We start from the raw sequence: 12472 nt of genomic DNA on the forward strand, positions 1-12472 counted from the left end.
TATAAGGAATTAAGTCATATTATTTCCATAAGAGCAATGAAGCCATTGTTTAAGAAGGCAACTTTATATGGTTCAGTGGAGCTAAATCTCACCTTCCAACATAAGCAACTAGGGTCTATGATCTCTTTCACCATCAGGCCAGGAGAAATGAAACAATCCAAAAGGGGTAGGTTTTCAATGCTAATCACATGTTACTGGACACAGTCTAACTGAATACAATCTAAATTAAACCCCACTGTCAGACAAGAGCTACTATGGCCCATCATTTCCTTCACCATTTCTAATTGTTTTACGACTCTAGAAATGCAGACTTGGAGACTTCTCGTTATGATCCAAAAAGGGGAGATTTTCAAATCTTATCACCTGGACAGAAACTAAGGGATTAAAATCAAAACTAGATCTCACTGTGGAACAAGAGCTACTATGGCCCATTATATCCTTCACTGTTTCTGATTGTTTTACGAGTCTAGGAATGCCAACCTGGAGTCGTTTCATTACAGGGTGGATTGCTTGAATCTTATAGGGTAAAGTGATATGATTTTTCTCTTGTTTAAGAAGGTAAATTTTATATCATACATTAAGATAGAGAGCTTTGCGAGTTCCCTCTTTCCCTCTGTCCACCCTTTGCTTCCGCAAAGCTCTCTCGGAATGCAGACTTGAAGACTTTTCATTACAGGGTGAGTTCTATAGGGTAAAGTGATCTGATTTTTCTCTTGTTTAAGAAGGTAAATTTATATATTATATTAAATAGTTAAACCAAGATAGAGAGCTTTGCAAGCTCTCTCCATCCACCCTTTGCATCCGAAGTCAGAGCATAATGCATGTAGGAATCAGCCCGGCTAGCTCAGTCGGTAGAGCATGAGACTCTTAATCTCAGGGTCGTGGGTTCGAGCCCCACGTTGGGCGAGATATGTAATTTTATGTCTCCTTTATTGAAAAAAATAAAAAAAGAAGGAAGGTGCTTACATTTGGCCTAGGGAATCATAAAAGTCACCATATATTAGAGCAGATTGTATATTTGAAAAACATAGAAGGTGAAGAAACAGGAGTGTAGTTCTTTGGAAAAGTGTGTCAAGCAATTTAATTGTTGTAAGACGATTGAGGAATTCTTACAAAACATTTTAGTAGAGGGAGATTTTCAAATCTAACCATAAACCAGTGGACACAACCTAGCAGGGGAACATGTTAACAAAATGCTACCTTAGAATATAAGGAATTAAGTCATATTATTTCCATAAGAGCAATGAAGCCATTGTTTAAGAAGGCAACTTTATATGGTTCAGTGGAGCTAAATCTCACCTTCCAACATAAGCAACTAGGGTCTATGATCTCTTTCACCATCAGGCCAGGAGAAATGAAACAATCCAAAAGGGGTAGGTTTTCAATGCTAATCACATGTTACTGGACACAGTCTAACTGAATACAATCTAAATTAAACCCCACTGTCAGACAAGAGCTACTATGGCCCATCATTTCCTTCACCATTTCTAATTGTTTTACGACTCTAGAAATGCAGACTTGGAGACTTCTCGTTATGATCCAAAAAGGGGAGATTTTCAAATCTTATCACCTGGACAGAAACTAAGGGATTAAAATCAAAACTAGATCTCACTGTGGAACAAGAGCTACTATGGCCCATTATATCCTTCACTGTTTCTGATTGTTTTACGAGTCTAGGAATGCCAACCTGGAGACGTTTCATTACAGGGTGGATTGCTTGAATCTTATAGGGTAAAGTGATATGATTTTTCTCTTGTTTAAGAAGGTACATTTTATATCATACATTAAGATAGAGAGCTTTGCGAGTTCCCTCTTTCCCTCTGTCCACCCTTTGCTTCCGCAAAGCTCTCTCGGAATGCAGACTTGAAGACTTTTCATTACAGGGTGAGTTCTATAGGGTAAAGTGATCTGATTTTTCTCTTGTTTAAGAAGGTAAATTTATATATTATATTAAATAGTTAAACCAAGATAGAGAGCTTTGCAAGCTCTCTCCATCCACCCTTTGCATCCGAAGTAAGAGCATAATGCATGTAGGAATCAGCCCGGCTAGCTCAGTCGGTAGAGCATGAGACTCTTAATCTCAGGGTCGTGGGTTCGAGCCCCACGTTGGGCGAGATATGTGATTTTATGTCTCCTTTATTGAAAAAAATAAAAAAAGAAGGAAGGTGCTTACGTTTGGCCTAGGGAATCATAAAAGTCACCATATATTAGAGCAGATTGTATATTTGAAAAACATAGAAGGTGAAGAAACAGGAGTGTAGTTCTTTGGAAAAGTGTGTCAAGCAATTTAATTGTTGTAAGACGATTGAGGAATTCTTACAAAACATTTTAGTAGAGGGAGATTTTCAAATCTAACCATAAACCAGTGGACACAACCTAGCAGGGGAACATGTTAACAAAATGCTACCTTAGAATATAAGGAATTAAGTCATATTATTTCCATAAGAGCAATGAAGCCATTGTTTAAGAAGGCAACTTTATATGGTTCAGTGGAGCTAAATCTCACCTTCCAACATAAGCAACTAGGGTCTATGATCTCTTTCACCATCAGGCCAGGAGAAATGAAACAATCCAAAAGGGGTAGGTTTTCAATGCTAATCACATGTTACTGGACACAGTCTAACTGAATACAATCTAAATTAAACCCCACTGTCAGACAAGAGCTACTATGGCCCATCATTTCCTTCACCATTTCTAATTGTTTTACGACTCTAGAAATGCAGACTTGGAGACTTCTCGTTATGATCCAAAAAGGGGAGATTTTCAAATCTTATCACCTGGACAGAAACTAAGGGATTAAAATCAAAACTAGATCTCACTGTGGAACAAGAGCTACTATGGCCCATTATATCCTTCACTGTTTCTGATTGTTTTACGAGTCTAGGAATGCCAACCTGGAGACGTTTCATTACAGGGTGGATTGCTTGAATCTTATAGGGTAAAGTGATATGATTTTTCTCTTGTTTAAGAAGGTAAATTTTATATCATACATTAAGATAGAGAGCTTTGCGAGTTCCCTCTTTCCCTCTGTCCACCCTTTGCTTCCGCAAAGCTCTCTCGGAATGCAGACTTGAAGACTTTTCATTACAGGGTGAGTTCTATAGGGTAAAGTGATCTGATTTTTCTCTTGTTTAAGAAGGTAAATTTATATATTATATTAAATAGTTAAACCAAGATAGAGAGCTTTGCAAGCTTTCTCCATCCACCCTTTGCATCCGAAGTCAGAGCATAATGCATGTAGGAATCAGCCCGGCTAGCTCAGTCGGTAGAGCATGAGACTCTTAATCTCAGGGTCGTGGGTTCGAGCCCCACGTTGGGCGAGATATGTAATTTTATGTCTCCTTTATTGAAAAAAATAAAAAAAGAAGCAAGGTGCTTACGTTTGGCCTAGGGAATCATAAAAGTCACCATATATTAGAGCAGATTGTATATTTGAAAAACATAGAAGGTGAAGAAACAGGAGTGTAGTTCTTTGGAAAAGTGTGTCAAGCAATTTAATTGTTGTAAGACGATTGAGGAATTCTTACAAAACATTTTAGTAGAGGGAGATTTTCAAATCTAACCATAAACCAGTGGACACAACCTAGCAGGGGAACATGTTAACAAAATGCTACCTTAGAATATAAGGAATTAAGTCATATTATTTCCATAAGAGCAATGAAGCCATTGTTTAAGAAGGCAACTTTATATGGTTCAGTGGAGCTAAATCTCACCTTCCAACATAAGCAACTAGGGTCTATGATCTCTTTCACCATCAGGCCAGGAGAAATGAAACAATCCAAAAGGGGTAGGTTTTCAATGCTAATCACATGTTACTGGACACAGTCTAACTGAATACAATCTAAATTAAACCCCACTGTCAGACAAGAGCTACTATGGCCCATCATTTCCTTCACCATTTCTAATTGTTTTACGACTCTAGAAATGTAGACTTGGAGACTTCTCGTTATGATCCAAAAAGGGGAGATTTTCAAATCTTATCACCTGGACAGAAACTAAGGGATTAAAATCAAAACTAGATCTCACTGTGGAACAAGAGCTACTATGGCCCATTATATCCTTCACTGTTTCTGATTGTTTTACGAGTCTAGGAATGCCAACCTGGAGACGTTTCATTACAGGGTGGATTGCTTGAATCTTATAGGGTAAAGTGATATGATTTTTCTCTTGTTTAAGAAGGTAAATTTTATATCATACATTAAGATAGAGAGCTTTGCGAGTTCCCTCTTTCCCTCTGTCCACCCTTTGCTTCCGCAAAGCTCTCTCGGAATGCAGACTTGAAGACTTTTCATTACAGGGTGAGTTCTATAGGGTAAAGTGATCTGATTTTTCTCTTGTTTAAGAAGGTAAATTTATATATTATATTAAATAGTTAAACCAAGATAGAGAGCTTTGCAAGCTCTCTCCATCCACCCTTTGCATCCGAAGTCAGAGCATAATGCATGTAGGAATCAGCCCGGCTAGCTCAGTCGGTAGAGCATGAGACTCTTAATCTCAGGGTCGTGGGTTCGAGCCCCACGTTGGGCGAGATATGTAATTTTATGTCTCCTTTATTGAAAAAAATAAAAAAAGAAGGAAGGTGCTTACGTTTGGCCTAGGGAATCATAAAAGTCACCATATATTAGAGCAGATTGTATATTTGAAAAACATAGAAGGTGAAGAAACAGGAGTGTAGTTCTTTGGAAAAGTGTGTCAAGCAATTTAATTGTTGTAAGACGATTGAGGAATTCTTACAAAACATTTTAGTAGAGGGAGATTTTCAAATCTAACCATAAACCAGTGGACACAACCTAGCAGGGGAACATGTTAACAAAATGCTACCTTAGAATATAAGGAATTAAGTCATATTATTTCCATAAGAGCAATGAAGCCATTGTTTAAGAAGGCAACTTTATATGGTTCAGTGGAGCTAAATCTCACCTTCCAACATAAGCAACTAGGGTCTATGATCTCTTTCACCATCAGGCCAGGAGAAATGAAACAATCCAAAAGGGGTAGGTTTTCAATGCTAATCACATGTTACTGGACACAGTCTAACTGAATACAATCTAAATTAAACCCCACTGTCAGACAAGAGCTACTATGGCCCATCATTTCCTTCACCATTTCTAATTGTTTTACGACTCTAGAAATGCAGACTTGGAGACTTCTCGTTATGATCCAAAAAGGGGAGATTTTCAAATCTTATCACCTGGACAGAAACTAAGGGATTAAAATCAAAACTAGATCTCACTGTGGAACAAGAGCTACTATGGCCCATTATATCCTTCACTGTTTCTGATTGTTTTACGAGTCTAGGAATGCCAACCTGGAGACGTTTCATTACAGGGTGGATTGCTTGAATCTTATAGGGTAAAGTGATATGATTTTTCTCTTGTTTAAGAAGGTAAATTTTATATCATACATTAAGATAGAGAGCTTTGCGAGTTCCCTCTTTCCCTCTGTCCACCCTTTGCTTCCGCAAAGCTCTCTCGGAATGCAGACTTGAAGACTTTTCATTACAGGGTGAGTTCTATAGGGTAAAGTGATCTGATTTTTCTCTTGTTTAAGAAGGTAAATTTATATATTATATTAAATAGTTAAACCAAGATAGAGAGCTTTGCAAGCTCTCTCCATCCACCCTTTGCATCCGAAGTCAGAGCATAATGCATGTAGGAATCAGCCCGGCTAGCTCAGTCGGTAGAGCATGAGACTCTTAATCTCAGGGTCGTGGGTTCGAGCCCCATGTTGGGCGAGATATGTAATTTTATGTCTCCTTTATTGAAAAAAATAAAAAAAGAAGGAAGGTGCTTACGTTTGGCCTAGGGAATCATAAAAGTCACCATATATTAGAGCAGATTGTATATTTGAAAAACATAGAAGGTGAAGAAACAGGAGTGTAGTTCTTTGGAAAAGTGTGTCAAGCAATTTAATTGTTGTAAGACGATTGAGGAATTCTTACAAAACATTTTAGTAGAGGGAGATTTTCAAATCTAACCATAAACCAGTGGACACAACCTAGCAGGGGAACATGTTAACAAAATGCTACCTTAGAATATAAGGAATTAAGTCATATTATTTCCATAAGAGCAATGAAGCCATTGTTTAAGAAGGCAACTTTACATGGTTCAGTGGAGCTAAATCTCACCTTCCAACATAAGCAACTAGGGTCTATGATCTCTTTCACCATCAGGCCAGGAGAAATGAAACAATCCAAAAGGGGTAGGTTTTCAATGCTAATCACATGTTACTGGACACAGTCTAACTGAATACAATCTAAATTAAACCCCACTGTCAGACAAGAGCTACTATGGCCCATCATTTCCTTCACCATTTCTAATTGTTTTACGACTCTAGAAATGCAGACTTGGAGACTTCTCGTTATGATCCAAAAAGGGGAGATTTTCAAATCTTATCACCTGGACAGAAACTAAGGGATTAAAATCAAAACTAGATCTCACTGTGGAACAAGAGCTACTATGGCCCATTATATCCTTCACTGTTTCTGATTGTTTTACGAGTCTAGGAATGCCAACCTGGAGACGTTTCATTACAGGGTGGATTGCTTGAATCTTATAGGGTAAAGTGATATGATTTTTCTCTTGTTTAAGAAGGTAAATTTTATATCATACATTAAGATAGAGAGCTTTGCGAGTTCCCTCTTTCCCTCTGTCCACCCTTTGCTTCCGCAAAGCTCTCTCGGAATGCAGACTTGAAGACTTTTCATTACAGGGTGAGTTCTATAGGGTAAAGTGATCTGATTTTTCTCTTGTTTAAGAAGGTAAATTTATATATTATATTAAATAGTTAAACCAAGATAGAGAGCTTTGCAAGCTCTCTCCATCCACCCTTTGCAGCCGAAGTAAGAGCATAATGCATGTATGAATCAGCCCGGCTAGCTCAGTCGGTAGAGCATGAGACTCTTAATCTCAGGGTCGTGGGTTCGAGCCCCACGTTGGGCGAGATATGTGATTTTATGTCTCCTTTATTGAAAAAAATAAAAAAAGAAGGAAGGTGCTTACGTTTGGCCTAGGGAATCATAAAAGTCACCATATATTAGAGCAGATTGTATATTTGAAAAACATAGAAGGTGAAGAAACAGGAGTGTAGTTCTTTGGAAAAGTGTGTCAAGCAATTTAATTGTTGTAAGACGATTGAGGAATTCTTACAAAACATTTTAGTAGAGGGAGATTTTCAAATCTAACCATAAACCAGTGGACACAACCTAGCAGGGGAACATGTTAACAAAATGCTACCTTAGAATATAAGGAATTAAGTCATATTATTTCCATAAGAGCAATGAAGCCATTGTTTAAGAAGGCAACTTTATATGGTTCAGTGGAGCTAAATCTCACCTTCCAACATAAGCAACTAGGGTCTATGATCTCTTTCACCATCAGGCCAGGAGAAATGAAACAATCCAAAAGGGGTAGGTTTTCAATGCTAATCACATGTTACTGGACACAGTCTAACTGAATACAATCTAAATTAAACCCCACTGTCAGACAAGAGCTACTATGGCCCATCATTTCCTTCACCATTTCTAATTGTTTTACGACTCTAGAAATGCAGACTTGGAGACTTCTCGTTATGATCCAAAAAGGGGAGATTTTCAAATCTTATCACCTGGACAGAAACTAAGGGATTAAAATCAAAACTAGATCTCACTGAGGAACAAGAGCTACTATGGCCCATTATATCCTTCACTGTTTCTGATTGTTTTACGAGTCTAGGAATGCCAACCTGGAGACGTTTCATTACAGGGTGGATTGCTTGAATCTTATAGGGTAAAGTGATATGATTTTTCTCTTGTTTAAGAAGGTAAATTTTATATCATACATTAAGATAGAGAGCTTTGCGAGTTCCCTCTTTCCCTCTGTCCACCCTTTGCTTCCGCAAAGCTCTCTCGGAATGCAGACTTGAAGACTTTTCATTACAGGGTGAGTTCTATAGGGTAAAGTGATCTGATTTTTCTCTTGTTTAAGAAGGTAAATTTATATATTATATTAAATAGTTAAACCAAGATAGAGAGCTTTGCAAGCTCTCTCCATCCACCCTTTGCATCCGAAGTCAGAGCATAATGCATGTAGGAATCAGCCCGGCTAGCTCAGTCGGTAGAGCATGAGACTCTTAATCTCAGGGTCGTGGGTTCGAGCCCCACGTTGGGCGAGATATGTAATTTTATGTCTCCTTTATTGAAAAAAATAAAAAAAGAAGGAAGGTGCTTACGTTTGGCCTAGGGAATCATAAAAGTCACCATATATTAGAGCAGATTGTATATTTGAAAAACATAGAAGGTGAAGAAACAGGAGTGTAGTTCTTTGGAAAAGTGTGTCAAGCAATTTAATTGTTGTAAGACGATTGAGGAATTCTTACAAAACATTTTAGTAGAGGGAGATTTTCAAATCTAACCATAAACCAGTGGACACAACCTAGCAGGGGAACATGTTAACAAAATGCTACCTTAGAATATAAGGAATTAAGTCATATTATTTCCATAAGAGCAATGAAGCCATTGTTTAAGAAGGCAACTTTATATGGTTCAGTGGAGCTAAATCTCACCTTCCAACATAAGCAACTAGGGTCTATGATCTCTTTCACCATCAGGCCAGGAGAAATGAAACAATCCAAAAGGGGTAGGTTTTCAATGCTAATCACATGTTACTGGACACAGTCTAACTGAATACAATCTAAATTAAACCCCACTGTCAGACAAGAGCTACTATGGCCCATCATTTCCTTCACCATTTCTAATTGTTTTACGACTCTAGAAATGCAGACTTGGAGACTTCTCGTTATGATCCAAAAAGGGGAGATTTTCAAATCTTATCACCTGGACAGAAACTAAGGGATTAAAATCAAAACTAGATCTCACTGTGGAACAAGAGCTACTATGGCCCATTATATCCTTCACTGTTTCTGATTGTTTTACGAGTCTAGGAATGCCAACCTGGAGACGTTTCATTACAGGGTGGATTGCTTGAATCTTATAGGGTAAAGTGATATGATTTTCTCTTGTTTAAGAAGGTAAATTTTATATCATACATTAAGATAGAGAGCTTTGCGAGTTCCCTCTTTCCCTCTGTCCACCCTTTGCTTCCGCAAAGCTCTCTCGGAATGCAGACTTGAAGACTTTTCATTACAGGGTGAGTTCTATAGGGTAAAGTGATCTGATTTTTCTCTTGTTTAAGAAGGTAAATTTATATATTATATTAAATAGTTAAACCAAGATAGAGAGCTTTGCAAGCTCTCTCCATCCACCCTTTGCATCCGAAGTCAGAGCATAATGCATGTAGGAATCAGCCCGGCTAGCTCAGTCGGTAGAGCATGAGACTCTTAATCTCAGGGTCGTGGGTTCGAGCCCCACGTTGGGCGAGATATGTAATTTTATGTCTCCTTTATTGAAAAAAATAAAAAAAGAAGGAAGGTGCTTACGTTTGGCCTAGGGAATCATAAAAGTCACCATATATTAGAGCAGATTGTATATTTGAAAAACATAGAAGGTGAAGAAACAGGAGTGTAGTTCTTTGGAAAAGTGTGTCAAGCAATTTAATTGTTGTAAGACGATTGAGGAATTCTTACAAAACATTTTAGTAGAGGGAGATTTTCAAATCTAACCATAAACCAGTGGACACAACCTAGCAGGGGAACATGTTAACAAAATGCTACCTTAGAATATAAGGAATTAAGTCATATTATTTCCATAAGAGCAATGAAGCCATTGTTTAAGAAGGCAACTTTATATGGTTCAGTGGAGCTAAATCTCACCTTCCAACATAAGCAACTAGGGTCTATGATCTCTTTCACCATCAGGCCAGGAGAAATGAAACAATCCAAAAGGGGTAGGTTTTCAATGCTAATCACATGTTACTGGACACAGTCTAACTGAATACAATCTAAATTAAACCCCACTGTCAGACAAGAGCTACTATGGCCCATCATTTCCTTCACCATTTCTAATTGTTTTACGACTCTAGAAATGCAGACTTGGAGACTTCTCGTTATGATCCAAAAAGGGGAGATTTTCAAATCTTATCACCTGGACAGAAACTAAGGGATTAAAATCAAAACTAGATCTCACTGTGGAACAAGAGCTACTATGGCCCATTATATCCTTCACTGTTTCTGATTGTTTTACGAGTCTAGGAATGCCAACCTGGAGACGTTTCATTACAGGGTGGATTGCTTGAATCTTATAGGGTAAAGTGATATGATTTTTCTCTTGTTTAAGAAGGTAAATTTTATATCATACATTAAGATAGAGAGCTTTGCGAGTTCCCTCTTTCCCTCTGTCCACCCTTTGCTTCCGCAAAGCTCTCTCGGAATGCAGACTTGAAGACTTTTCATTACAGGGTGAGTTCTATAGGGTAAAGTGATCTGATTTTTCTCTTGTTTAAGAAGGTAAATTTATATATTATATTAAATAGTTAAACCAAGATAGAGAGCTTTGCAAGCTCTCTCCATCCACCCTTTGCATCCGAAGTCAGAGCATAATGCATGTAGGAATCAGCCCGGCTAGCTCAGTCGGTAGAGCATGAGACTCTTAATCTCAGGGTCGTGGGTTCGAGCCCCACGTTGGGCGAGAAATGTAATTTTATGTCTCCTTTATTGAAAAAAATAAAAAAAGAAGGAAGGTGCTTACGTTTGGCCTAGGGAATCATAAAAGTCACCATATATTAGAGCAGATTGTATATTTGAAAAACATAGAAGGTGAAGAAACAGGAGTGTAGTTCTTTGGAAAAGTGTGTAAAGCAATTTAATTGTTGTAAGACGATTGAGGAATTCTTACAAAACATTTTAGTAGAGGGAGATTTTCAAATCTAACCATAAACCAGTGGACACAACCTAGCAGGGGAACATGTTAACAAAATGCTACCTTAGAATATAAGGAATTAAGTCATATTATTTCCATAAGAGCAATGAAGCCATTGTTTAAGAATGCAACTTTATATGTTTCAGTGGAGCTAAATCTCACCTTCCAACATAAGCAACTAGGGTCTATGATCTCTTTCACCATCAGGCCAGGAGAAATGAAACAATCCAAAAGGGGTAGGTTTTCAATGCTAATCACATGTTACTGGACACAGTCTAACTGAATACAATCTAAATTAAACCCCACTGTCAGACAAGAGCTACTATGGCCCATCATTTCCTTCACCATTTCTAATTGTTTTACGACTCTAGAAATGCAGACTTGGAGACTTCTCGTTATGATCCAAAAAGGGGAGATTTTCAAATCTTATCACCTGGACAGAAACTAAGGGATTAAAATCATAACTAGATCTCACTGTGGAACAAGAGCTACTATGGCCCATTATATCCTTCACTGTTTCTGATTGTTTTACGAGTCTAGGAATGCCAACCTGGAGACGTTTCATTACAGGGTGGATTGCTTGAATCTTATAGGGTAAAGTGATATGATTTTTCTCTTGTTTAAGAAGGTAAATTTTATATCATACATTAAGATAGAGAGCTTTGCGAGTTCCCTCTTTCCCTCTGTCCACCCTTTGCTTCCGCAAAGCTCTCTCGGAATGCAGACTTGAAGACTTTTCATTACAGGGTGAGTTCTATAGGGTAAAGTGATCTGATTTTTCTCTTGTTTAAGAAGGTAAATTTATATATTATATTAAATAGTTAAACCAAGATAGAGAGCTTTGCAAGCTCTCTCCATCCACCCTTTGCATCCGAAGTCAGAGCATAATGCATGTAGGAATCAGCCCGGCTAGCTCAGTCGGTCGAGCATGAGACTCTTAATCTCAGGGTCGTGGGTTCGAGCCCCACGTTGGGCGAGATATGTAATTTTATGTCTCCTTTATTGAAAAAAATAAAAAAAGAAGGAAGGTGCTTACGTTTGGCCTAGGGAATCATAAAAGTCACCATATATTAGAGCAGATTGTATATTTGAAAAACATAGAAGGTGAAGAAACAGGAGTGTAGTTCTTTGGAAAAGTGTGTCAAGCAATTTAATTGTTGTAAGACGATTGAGGAATTCTTACAAAACATTTTAGTAGAGGGAGATTTTCAAATCTAACCATAAACCAGTGGACACAACCTAGCAGGGGAACATGTTAACAAAATGCTACCTTAGAATATAAGGAATTAAGTCATATTATTTCCATAAGAGCAATGAAGCCATTGTTTAAGAAGGCAACTTTATATGGTTCAGTGGAGCTAAATCTCACCTTCCAACATAAGCAACTAGGGTCTATGATCTCTTTCACCATCAGGCCAGGAGAAATGAAACAATCCAAAAGGGGTAGGTTTTCAATGCTAATCACATGTTACTGGACACAGTCTAACTGAATACAATCTAAATTAAACCCCACTGTCAGACAAGAGCTACTATGGCCCATCATTTCCTTCACCATTTCTAATTGTTTTACGACTCTAGAAATGCAGACTTGGAGACTTCTCGTTATGATCCAAAAAGGGGAGATTTTCAAATCTTATCACCTGGACAGAAACTAAGGGATTAAAATCAAAACTAGATCTC

General features: G+C 37.9%; 9 non-coding genes across 9 annotated transcripts; all 9 read left to right on the forward strand.

Moving 5' to 3' along the window:
- The first annotated feature begins 833 nt into the window (after positions 1 to 833).
- TRNAK-CUU (transfer RNA lysine (anticodon CUU)) lies at positions 834 to 906 on the forward strand. The gene has a single exon. It is a non-coding gene; the product is annotated as a tRNA-Lys (tRNA).
- Positions 907 to 2040: 1134 nt separating this feature from the next.
- On the forward strand, positions 2041 to 2113 carry TRNAK-CUU (transfer RNA lysine (anticodon CUU)). Its single transcript has one exon. It is a non-coding gene; the product is annotated as a tRNA-Lys (tRNA).
- A 1134-nt stretch (positions 2114 to 3247) lies between these two features.
- Positions 3248 to 3320, forward strand: TRNAK-CUU (transfer RNA lysine (anticodon CUU)). The gene has a single exon. It is a non-coding gene; the product is annotated as a tRNA-Lys (tRNA).
- A 1134-nt stretch (positions 3321 to 4454) lies between these two features.
- TRNAK-CUU (transfer RNA lysine (anticodon CUU)) lies at positions 4455 to 4527 on the forward strand. The gene has a single exon. It is a non-coding gene; the product is annotated as a tRNA-Lys (tRNA).
- A 1134-nt stretch (positions 4528 to 5661) lies between these two features.
- Positions 5662 to 5734, forward strand: TRNAK-CUU (transfer RNA lysine (anticodon CUU)). Its single transcript has one exon. It is a non-coding gene; the product is annotated as a tRNA-Lys (tRNA).
- A 1134-nt stretch (positions 5735 to 6868) lies between these two features.
- TRNAK-CUU (transfer RNA lysine (anticodon CUU)) lies at positions 6869 to 6941 on the forward strand. The gene has a single exon. It is a non-coding gene; the product is annotated as a tRNA-Lys (tRNA).
- Positions 6942 to 8075: 1134 nt separating this feature from the next.
- TRNAK-CUU (transfer RNA lysine (anticodon CUU)) lies at positions 8076 to 8148 on the forward strand. Its single transcript has one exon. It is a non-coding gene; the product is annotated as a tRNA-Lys (tRNA).
- A 1133-nt stretch (positions 8149 to 9281) lies between these two features.
- Positions 9282 to 9354, forward strand: TRNAK-CUU (transfer RNA lysine (anticodon CUU)). Its single transcript has one exon. It is a non-coding gene; the product is annotated as a tRNA-Lys (tRNA).
- A 1134-nt stretch (positions 9355 to 10488) lies between these two features.
- TRNAK-CUU (transfer RNA lysine (anticodon CUU)) lies at positions 10489 to 10561 on the forward strand. Its single transcript has one exon. It is a non-coding gene; the product is annotated as a tRNA-Lys (tRNA).
- The last annotated feature ends 1911 nt before the right edge of the window (positions 10562 to 12472 follow it).

This window comes from Pelobates fuscus, chromosome 2 (genome assembly GCF_036172605.1).
Source record: "Pelobates fuscus isolate aPelFus1 chromosome 2, aPelFus1.pri, whole genome shotgun sequence".
Taxonomy (NCBI): Eukaryota; Metazoa; Chordata; class Amphibia; order Anura; family Pelobatidae; genus Pelobates; species Pelobates fuscus.